The 11,637-nt window shown below is 36.4% G+C and overlaps 1 long non-coding RNA gene across 1 annotated transcript; it reads left to right on the top strand.

The window, feature by feature from the left end:
* Positions 1–2,894: 2,894 nt before the first annotated feature.
* Positions 2,895–4,940, top strand: LOC131253979 (uncharacterized). Its single transcript, XR_009175399.1, has 4 exons — positions 2,895–3,033; positions 3,812–3,957; positions 4,471–4,570; positions 4,925–4,940. It is a non-coding gene; the product is annotated as an uncharacterized LOC131253979 (long non-coding RNA).
* Positions 4,941–11,637: the final 6,697 nt, after the last annotated feature.

Genomic DNA, 11,637 nt, shown 5'->3' with positions numbered 1-11,637 from the left:
CATGTATATCATGGATGGCCAGATGGGACACCGAAAATCTATTATAGCATATGGGCACCATAAATGTCCCTGGGTGAAATCCCTAAACCTCTGTGGCCAGGAGATGCTCCAACATCTGGACTGAGTGTATTACATGAGCGCCCCAGTGCCGAATACTAGTAGGTCGTGTCTCCCACTGTGTCGTGGTCGGTTGGAAGGGGGTGTGGCCTTATCCGCCCGTTTCATAGTGGGCAAAACTAGGCTGGGTTTGACCAGTTCATAACTGGGTCCGCTATCGACGTGCCAGGTAGGTATTGGCTAACTACTAGCCAAGCGAATAGTGATGTCTCTTCCACTCACTTAGTTGTGCACGTTGGAGTAACAATCTGGTTTGGAGTGTAATAAACCTCGGTGATGATCCCAGAGATGTTAAGTATTGATACATGGATTTATTGAGCAGGAGTTGCATACTCATTCATTCATTCATTCACTATCCACATGCAACTAATTATTATGTACCTTCACAATGGTAAGGATTTTGGTTGGGGCGCGTGACTAACCTGAGGTCAAGGGTTTAATACATTAAGTCTAGCTATCCAAATTTAGCATAAGACTGGTTTGGATAGAAGTCCCTTGTGATGGACCTTATAGCCTACGATACTACGTACTATCATCCCGACTTCACTCCAGCTTAGTCATTTCAATCGCACTGCATATTGCATTGTACCCTCGACATCTGATATTTGGCTCTTTATGACTCCTCATTTACATAGTTGATCTATATTGCATATTCTGATATTATATGACTCATGGACTTACCAGTATATTTCTGCTTACTTTGATATCATATGATTTATGATCTTGCCTGTATTTTCGATATTGTATGATTATGGCATTATATTGCATTGAATACTTGGCACTTATCTTGTGCACACACTTTCACCACCCTCTAAGCTTTCTATAAGCTTATGCACGATAGATGCGTACAGGTGGTGTTATGTTGTAGTAGCGTTGAGCTTGGAGCGTGCAGCTGTCTTCTGGAGCTTTGATTTTGATATATGTATTTTCCTTTCAATATTGTACTCAACTGTTTATATTAGTGGATATGTGATGATGATGTTACCTTTGTGATTTGGGTATACTTGTGGTTATGCTTCTTACGAGATAAATGTTCATTGAAAAATCCTCCTTGTAGGATCCCAGGATCGGAATCTGGCGTATGGGCGCTGGGAGTGGAGAATAGGGTACTACAAAGGCTGTTAGCGTCGGATTCAGCAATCAAAAATTTTGTAAGCCCGATTTCTGAGTTTGGGGCATGACAAGGATGAGCTGGGGAAGAATGGGAGAATGCTATGCTTATTAGCAAGCATTCGGGCCGTATGGGGAGAGAGGAATAATATGTGCTTCCATAATCCTCATGGGTTGATTTTGGAGTGATTGGTGAGGCCTCAAATATAAAGGCTCTCATCAAGTGTCCCCTCCCATCTTTATGTTGGTCCATCTTGTATTTTTTCTTTGGTTTTTCATAGAATCTTATTCTTCTTTTATAATAAAACACTACCAAAAAATCGAGCAAACACTAAGGACTTTGGAACATTTTAGCTACGGATATAAACGGTAACTAATTTACTACGGATTTAATCTGTAGCTAAAAGCTATAGTCCACCAGGATCTTAGTAGGGATTGATGGTGTTTAAGGGGCTCCACAAGGCCCATTGGAATATATATGTTTTATCTAAGACGTCCATAAATTTTGATATATAATTTCATTGGATGAGCCCAAAAAGTAGGTAGATTGAAGGTCTAAGTGGACCACACCATAAGAAATAATAAAAAATAAATTTCTATCATTAATATTTTATGTGGTCCGCTTACAACTTCAATCTGACTCATTTTTTAGATCAACCCTTAAAATGATCTTTTAAAATGAATGAATGGAGTAGATAAATAACATACATCATGGTGGGCCCCATAAGTCCTAAAACTATGCACTTAAAAGTGTCGTCCGTCCCCCCCTCCCTAAACACAATCCCGTGCCCGCCCCTCCCAAAACCCAAACCCTCAAATCTCTCTCGCGTGCCCGCCCCTCTCCCAAAAACCCAAACCCTCTCTCTCGTGAGCCTGCCCCTCTGTTTCCCAACCTCTCTCTCTCTCTCTCTCTCTCAAACCCTAGAAAATCCCATTGCCAAATCTCAAAAGTTAGGCAATGAAATCGAGGAGATGTCGTCCTCCAAGAAGAAGAGAAAGGAACCTGAACCAGATCAAGCAGACTCAGAAACCAAAGACTCCGATACAGGAAACCCTAAGAAACTTAAGACGGAAGTATCCTCTTCCGAAGGTGATGATTCCAACGGTCTGCTGCCTCTGCAGAGAATGGAAAATGGGCTTGTACTCCACTCTCTGGAGGCACTCGATATTGGCAAATGGCATGCTGCAGGTATCCCCTTTGTTCTTTCGAACGCTCTTACTATTTTGGATTTAGTTTCCTGGCCTATTTGGGTTTTCTGGGATTTTGGTATTACTGATTTCATTGAGAATTTGATGGGTTTTTGAATAAAATAAAATAAAAAATGCTGACGATCCGAACTCCTCCATATGACATTTGTGTATTGCTTTCTGGTATGAACATATTTCATTTGCCCATTTTTCTGGTAGTGTTTAATGTGTTTATAAGAATGCCTAGTAGATGTTTGTGAAAATGCCAAGGAGAAGGCCGGTAGCCCTGGGGTGTACCACCTTGAACAAATTTCTTCTCTTTGAATTTAGTCAGTTTGGATTCGATTAATTATGTGAATTTGTTGAATTTTTTTTATTTAGTACATTGGTCAGTTGATTTTTGTTTCTTATTGGCTATGGTGGATGTTACTATCATTCTCTATATGTTGCTATGATTTGGTCAACAAATGGGATTAGTAGGTTGGTTGTGAAGAGCATGTGAATCAGATGTGGCACGATCTTCAAACTTTAATGGGAGACATTATCCCACGAACAGGGTTTGGCAGCAGCTATAAAGAAGGAAGTTAGAATGTTCAACTCCAAACTGAACAATCTGAGGTTGTTATATATCTAGGCTCTTCAGATGGCATACGTACCTGGTTATGTTTGTGTTCTGAATTTCCTCTTGTTTTCTTTCTTTCATTTCATTTTTTCCTTTGCTACATTTTTTCTATTTTGTGTTTGGATAAACAGAATCTAAAATATGGAAATGGAAAACCCCTAAAGAATCCTTAAGGAATGGAAAACTGCAAAATCCAACCAAATCCAACCAACCTTAATTCCATTGTTTGGTTATTATTGTTGTCTTTTGTATAAATGTGAAAAGGTCAATAGTTGAACGGTGAGACCTATCTCTCGCATGGGGGAGTGTGGAATGGTTTTCCTCATTATGAGAGGAAAAGTTAGGAAAAGGAAACTGATTTCCCCCTCATTGCATTCCTTTCAAATCCAACTTCAATCTTATATGATTGCGATTTTGAGCAAAGAACCTGAAGATACAAAATGAGGAATGGTGGCTAAATTTAGCCGAGGAGCATTAATTTTCAATACCCATTATGCTTATGGACCTACATCTAACTATGTAGGATTCCAATTGTTAATTCCACCATTAGTTGAAATCTGTGTTTGGATACACTAGAAATTGCATTACAATTGTCAGTCCCATAAAGTGGAAATGCAATTATCTTGCTTGGCATACATATTAAGGAACTAGGCTCCACGTAACTATAGTCTGACCACTGCTTCTCATTAATACAATTTAGTCACTCCTTTCGAAACTAGAGATCTAAATGATAATTCATTTGAATTTCATGTTGCGTGCACTATCACATTGTAGGTTTTTGCCCATGAAAGAAAACATAAAGAGAAAGGAAATCATCAAAGAAGTGCAAGATACTATGATGAGTAAGATCGAGAAGAGGAAGAAACGTATCAAAACAGGAGAAGCCAACAATGATGAATCCTTGCAATGAATCTTGAGTGGTATAAGATTGTTCTTCTTTTTCTGGTCTGTTTCTTTCTCTTTTCTTCCTTTCTTCGATTTGGGTTTTTTCATATTATTCTTAAACATGTATTTGTGTATGTATTTATATGTATCTATGTATGTTTTATGCATGCATGTATGTGTGTGTATGATGCATTCAGAAGGTTATCGAATTCTTAATTGGAAATGTGTCCAAAATTCCCCTATGCTGTCATGAAATTATCTAAAAAAATTTGCTTGTTTATAACTTGAGCTGATCTAGATACCCTTCATTAGCTCTTCCCATAACCAACGAGAATCAGTTATTAACGGTATCTAGTTGCACAAAAATATCATGATATTTGGTTCAACCAAACACACCTTAAATTACAATTTAAGGTTCACTTGGACGTAAGTGCCTCAATCAAAACAGGGTGAATGATGGATTTTAATTAATATTTTGAATTATTTCTCCTACTTGAGACATTTTTTGAATTGCTAAAAGAAATCATTTTGTGTTACTTCTCATATAGTTATGAGGACTTATGAAAACATTGATTTATGGTACTACTATTTCAATAGGGCCAATGCTCAAACGGAGAGGCTATACAACAGAGACATTTATTTATATATGTAAGTGGCAAACTAATAATAGTTAAAAAGAAGAAGCAAGCAAAGTTATCAAATAATGCTTATGTGTGGATTTCTTTTATAGGGTAATCGTAAAATGCATTGTACTTTTCTTAGAAATCATGTTTCAGCTATTGGATACTCTTTAGTGCACATTCTCTATTTTGTTCTATTCAGAATAAAATGTTTCGAGATTAGATCTTTGATTTACTATTTATCTATTACAGTAGGCTTAATTTTTGTCCATGACCTTCATCTAATGATTTGGCAAGTAATGCCAGTATGCAGAAAATGAAAGAAACTATTCTCTGTTTCTGAAGAAGTAAAAGCAATTCTTTTGCACAACTGCATTGGTAGGTATTATGAAGGGGGATTTCATCAGTATACATGTGGAAAGACAATGAAGACTTTGTGGCTTGCTTCCTAATAAAGAAAGGTCAGTTTTTCAACAAAGAATGCATGTCCTTCTGTTTTAAAAAAGAAATAATTTATGATTGCACTAATTTGTGATGGTTGTTGGGGATGAAGATGGCTCAAAGTCAGGGCATGGCCGAAGAAGTTATTTGCAAGAAGGTGCATGGGATGCTATTAATGTTATTGAAATAAGCTTTATTTGCTTGTTGCCTTGTCTATTCTAATTTTGAAGTTCTTATGCATGCATAGTACTTCCCTTTCTATTTGATGGTTCCCATCATGGATTGCTTATAATTCTTCTGTGGGGCAATTATAACCATCCAATTAATGGGTTAGAAAAGGGATGTTTATAAGTAAGAAGGCAAACTTAGCAGGGATTTGATCATCAGATCGGTCTGATTTTTTCACGGTAAATATTTAATGTGTTTTGTACTTAATGGTAGTTTACATCCAACTGTAATTAATTAGTTGATGCTCCTAGGAGAGAATTGGAGCAGTTCTCTACTTTATTATACTTTTTAAATATGTGGACAATAAAATTATCGACTTACATGGTTCTCATGTGTGACCCATTTTTCAAGGCCACTATGAATTATTCTTTCCATCCAATCAATGCCATGAAAGATGAATTGTATAGTTCAAAGGTCTAGAGTTCACCTAGAATACTACAACTGGCAAACCAACAGCTACAAAAAGAGAGACTTGGATTTTGAAGGTTAGAATCTTGTGGTCACCTTAGGGTTGTTATGATAGACTATGAGTAGTGGGGCTATCCTAATGGCCATCCATATGAATGATTTAACTATGCACATGTCATGTTGTACTAGGGTCTACCAAATAGCCTTATTGCAGGGTAGGGATCATGTGAGCTTTTCCCTCCTATCAATGGAACTGATATTTACCCAATCTTGTTTCACCAATTCATAAAAATATGAGAGTTATGGTATTGTTTACCACTACCATTTGTGGTTTGGGTTCGGGATCGGGTTTAGGTTTAGGTTAGGGTTTGGGCTGAAAGTACGAGTACTAGAGCCAATGCTTTCGGAGTCCGAACTCATTCTTTTGAAAAATAGAAAAATGGGAATATTAGTAAATATGGATTTTCTTGTTAAGAAGAAAATGGAAGAAGGATTGAGAAAACATAAAAGAGATTTTTTTTCTTCTTCTTTTTTGCTTCAAGAGAGAGAGAGAGAGAGAGAGAGACAGAGAGGTGAGAGCGGGGAAATCGAGGGAGAGAGTGGGGGAATGAAGTGGCCGCGTGAGATTTGAAAATAGTGAGTGTAGTTTGGTTTGAAAATGACGTTTCGCATGCGTGGCGTGCGTGGCTATGAGAGGTATCTACAGACGCAGATTTTTACTTGCCCATCTTTGTTCATGAAAACTTTAAGTTAATGTTGGAAAAGTAATTACTTTATTATTATTATTATTATTTAATTATATAAGGTTTTTACATTTTATTTAATTAGTATCCACAATATAGATAGCTTCTCCTTTATTCTCTCTGGTAATAACTGGTTTTACTAATATTGTTTCTCGCTGTATCAATTAAAACCGGTCTCTCATGTACCTTCCCCCTCTTAATTAATAGAGATTTTTTTTTCATGACATTAAAATGATCTTAAAATATTTTCTTCAAATTTTTTTCTTCATTATGTTTTTTCTTTCAATTTTTTATTTGCTACATGTTCCAATCATGCTTCTTCAAACTATTTGCAGGACAAAATGCCATTTTGCAAGGAATTTTCCCACAAGTTTTTGGACTCTTCGCAGTGAAGCTTGCAGGTGTGCCAGCTTCCCATATTAGTTGTTTATTTCTTTTATTATCTTTTATTGTTTTGAAGATTGGAATCTCATTGGTTTGTTTACTATGATAAAGTTAAAAAGAAAGTATTGAGTGCTTTGGGAAAGAAGACTTGTGATGCATGAAATGGATGATGAATGTATTTTTTTACTATGCTCCTAGCTGGCCTGCCAAGGTAGTTCTGATCAGACCTTCTCCTTCTTTTCCCAGCTAAAGGATCTTCCTATGGAGGTGAGAGGCAGGATTTTCCTGGATAAAATCGGCTTGGGGTGTTTAAGAGCTGGTAAAACTGCCAGCTAGGAGCTGGGTATGGCCCCCGCGTGTGGTGAGGATAGAAGCATTTTTGTGGATATTTCCCTGTTTGTAGTTTTTCTTCCAGCCCCATATGGGCTCTTTTCCCTTACTACCCAGTCTGTAGGACTGATATGATAGGAGCGGCCCAAGGTTTTTGTAGGGTCCCTCCCGAATCAACATGTACAATCTTATTTTGGGTTTAATGAATGGTGTGTGGCAAGAGTCCACTATATATATATATATATATATATATATATATATATATATATATATAATATATATATATATATATATATATATGTTATCAATGGAGGATACCTTATTTAGGGGGACAAGAAATTCTTATAGCTTATGGTATGGTGCCCCAATATTGGTTGTATGTTACTAGTATGTAGTAGATAATACTAGGTTCAATAGTGGATAATACTAGAGAATACCTAAACCTATAACCTAAACCTAAACCTAAAAACTAAAACCTAAATGTATTTTCAAATCCCTAAACCTACACCTAATCTTAATCTCAACTGTTTAACCTAAACCTAAACTTGAAAACCCAACCCTAAACCCGAACTCGAACCCGAACCTGATTTCCTAAACCTAAACTTATAACCTTAACCTAAACATATTCTCAATTCCCTAAACCTTAACCTACACCTAATCCTAATCTTAACTCCCTAACCTAAACCTAAACCTAAACTTGAAAACCCAAACCTAAACCCGATCCCGAACCCGAACCCGATTTCCTAAACCTAAACTTATAACCTTCACCTAAACCTATTCTCAAATCCCAAAACCTATAACCTAAACTTATACCTAAACCTTAACCTAAACCTAAACTGTAACCTATAACCTAAACCTAAAACCTAAACTCAATTCCTTAAACCTTAACCTATAACCTAACCTAAACCTAAACCTATAACCTACACTTATAACTTAAACCTAAACATATAACTTAAACCTATAACCTTAACCTAAACATAAGACCTAAACCTAAACCTATTCTTATAACCTAAACCTATTCTCAAATCTCAAAACCTATAACCTAAACCTTAACCTTAACCTAAACCTTAACATCTAACCGAATGCTATAACCTATAACATAAACCTAAAACCTAAACCTAAAACTATACTTATAACCTATAACCTAAACTTAAACCTAAAACCCAAACATAAACCCGATCTTGAACCCGAACCCGATTTCATAAAGCTAAACCTTAACCTATTCTCAATTCCCTAAACCTTAACCTACACCTAATCCTAATCTCATCTCTCTAACCTAAACCTAAACCTAAACTTAAAAACCCAAACCTAAACCCAATCTCGAACCCGAACCCGAATGTATTCTCAAATGTATTCTATTGTTTTACCAATTGTAAGGAACGCTAAAGAGATTTAATGGGCTGAGACTGCTGCATTATGTTGTGGAGTGAACTAGAGTGTTACTGACAAGGATAAGGCTGCTGCCCATTTGAAGGTTGTCTAATTTCTATTAACTCATTTTTCCTTTGTTCAATATAGAAGAAAATAGATTTTTTTAGTTGATATTGATGACTTGTACAGGAGTATGTTTGTTTGTAGTGTTTGATTTGATTGAAATTCATTTGGTGGCTTGATAGCTAGAAGTGGTTTATCATGTTTCATAACTGTTTCATTTGGTGGCAATGCTGGTTTGTGCCATTTTTTTTCTCCTTTTTCTTTTCTGATGTTTCTTTTCCTCAAAATCTATATTGTTGTTTCATGAGCTTTTCTGAATTGGATATTTTATATGATTAAAGGTCCTATTGCTGAAGACATGTTCCACTGGAAAGCAACAATTATGGGACCAACAAATAGCCCCTTTGCAGGTGGGCCCCATGGAAGGATTTCCAACTAAATGTCCACTTGTGCCATGTGTTCTGCTGTGGGTATAGAATTGCATATCGTTACGTGAAGATGCTAGAGGATCTTGCTGTATTTCTAAAAGAAAGCCGAGTTGAAGTTAGATTCAGTCCTATGATTTACAACTGTCGTTGATCTCTATCTGTTTTGATTTTTGTTATTGAATATTTATTGGCACATGGGATGACCATGATTATGGATTAAATGATGCAGGGAAAGAATTTAGTGGGAAAAATGTAAGCCAAAGGCTGATGTTAAATTTCTTAGACAAACACCAAGATATCCCACGGTGAGGATTCTTTCAATATGCAAATAATCATCATCTTTACTCTACCATAAGTGGCATGTAATGTCTAGGTGGCTTACTCATATGTTTCCAATATTGTTGTCCTGACATATTTGACTCAAGTTTGTTACTTATAGATGCTAAGGGTAAACATGACCATAATATTACCAAAGTAACTATTGAAGTACGTCTCCATCTTGCAGCATCTCTTGTGATGGGTTTTGTCAAGTCGGAAGTACAGATCTGAAACTGTACTTCATTCAGATTTTTTCCCCTGAGGTTATTTTCTATCTATCAATTGTGGACTTCTGTCTCCATCATTCACATGGTCATCTATACTGTGATGTGGACCATCTGTTTGGTGGCCGTGGATGTGCCCTGACTCAGAATCCATGAAAGCACATTTGTAAAGTGCTTCCTACAAGTAGTGTGTTGTTTATACAAGCAAGCGAGGATAGTTTGAGAAGACTTTGTAAAGTGCTTTCTATAAGTAGTGTGTTGTCTATATAAGACTTATGGCACATTTGAACACATTTCCATCTGCTAGTGATATGGAATGACTATTTCAGCTTATATTTCTAAACTATGAAAAGGAGTAAAAGAAATCTTTCTATTTTCTGGCTTATTTTAAGAATCCAATTAGTGAGTCCAAAGCAAGTTCCAAACTACGATCGAACATTTAAATCTTTAACACATCCATTTGTAGGGCCAAGTTGACCTAGGGACTTTTTTCTTTTCGCAATGGTAGTTTCATTGTGTTTTTATAAAAATCAAAGCATCATTGTGTAATTCAATATTATTGTACCTATTTCTTAAACCAGGCCATTCTTGTTTGCAATTTTGCATATGCCATGTTATATTCTTCACGAGATAGTAAACCATTATTATTGTACCTATTTCTTATATTAGGCCATTCTTATAGCAATTTTGCAATTTTGAAATTCAAACAGTTCCTGAATTGTGAATACATTTTGATTAAATGATTCTTGTTAAGGGTCATTTGGATGCCTATAAGTTCTGTTAGTGGGAAGTGAGTTACAGGTAAGTCACTTACTAGTGGTGCTTGGTGGAGGAAATTCAACATGTAAGTCACTTATAAGTGAAACAACCAGAAAACTTCATAGGGCTGGGGTGAGAAGTCACTTCCCTGTAAGTGACTTACAACTAAAAGTCACTTGAAAACTTTTACAGGCATCCAAAATTTCAGTCCTTGTGATTTTCACTGTTTACCTGAATTTTCGAAAGAGGGTAATCCGAGGCATGATGGGAAGTAACAACTCAATCTTGAAATCATACTCATCATCAATTTGATTTTTCTTGCTCGGTTTTTGCTTTTCTGTCCGTTTTTATTCTTAAATTTAGCAGAACGGGGTGAATTAAAGGCAAAATTAGAGGACGATAACTGAGCAATAGACTGATTAGTTTTCACGACTGATTCTTTGTTTTTATGTTGCAGAGTCCTCTAGTGGTGGTTCGCCCTTGAATAATTACAGAAGACGCACAGGAGAAGTTATCGGTATAACTGTCGGATGTGGAGGTGGACTACTGATACTTACATCTATTTTGGCCATATGCGAGTGCACACAGACTCACCAAGATTTGTATTTTCAACATTATTGTAACTGAATGAATGAAGGATTGTAATTGATTCATTATTGAATGAATGAATGATTATGCAGGTGGTAATTGATTGAATGAATGAATATAATTTTTTTTTTAAATGTAGGCAATAGCTACGGATATTAACCATAGCTGTTATAAATTAGGCATATTGCTACGGATCCAACACTACTTTTAACTACTAATAATATCCGTAGCTGTAGGTTCTTTTGGCTACAGAAATATTTGCTATGGATTATATCTGTAGCTATTTTAAGCTATTGCTACAGATTAAATCCGTAGCCATAGGTTTTAGACCTATTGCTTCGGCACATACGACGACGGTCGTGCTACAGATTTAATCCGTAGCCATAGACCTATGGTTACGGATTAAATCCATAGCCTTTACCCATTTTTCTGGTAGTGAAATCATGCCTAAAATCTCTAAAATTCACGTCTTTTAACAAACTTAATTTTGAGAATGCCTTGAATTTTTTGGGTATACATTCCTCTTGAATGCTTCTGAATGGACTAGATAGCATATACATAACATGGTGGGCCTCACACGCAATCTGAAAGGTTTTAAACTGTGGACATCCCCATCCCAACTGCTCCATGTGGTGGGGTCCACTTAAGTCTTAAATCAACTTGACTTGTCTTCCCAAGAGAACAAGAGGGAGCAGGAAAGATGGACAATTAGATGCCATTAAAACATTAAAGTGGTGTTAGTCCCCATTACTTTCATACCCTTCTATGGCCAATCAAAGGGAGTTATGTGTGATCTTTATGGATACGCAT

This window comes from Magnolia sinica, chromosome 8, assembly GCF_029962835.1.
Source record: "Magnolia sinica isolate HGM2019 chromosome 8, MsV1, whole genome shotgun sequence".
Lineage (NCBI taxonomy): Eukaryota > Viridiplantae > Streptophyta > Magnoliopsida > Magnoliales > Magnoliaceae > Magnolia > Magnolia sinica.
This window is presented reverse-complemented; position numbering and strand designations above follow the sequence as displayed.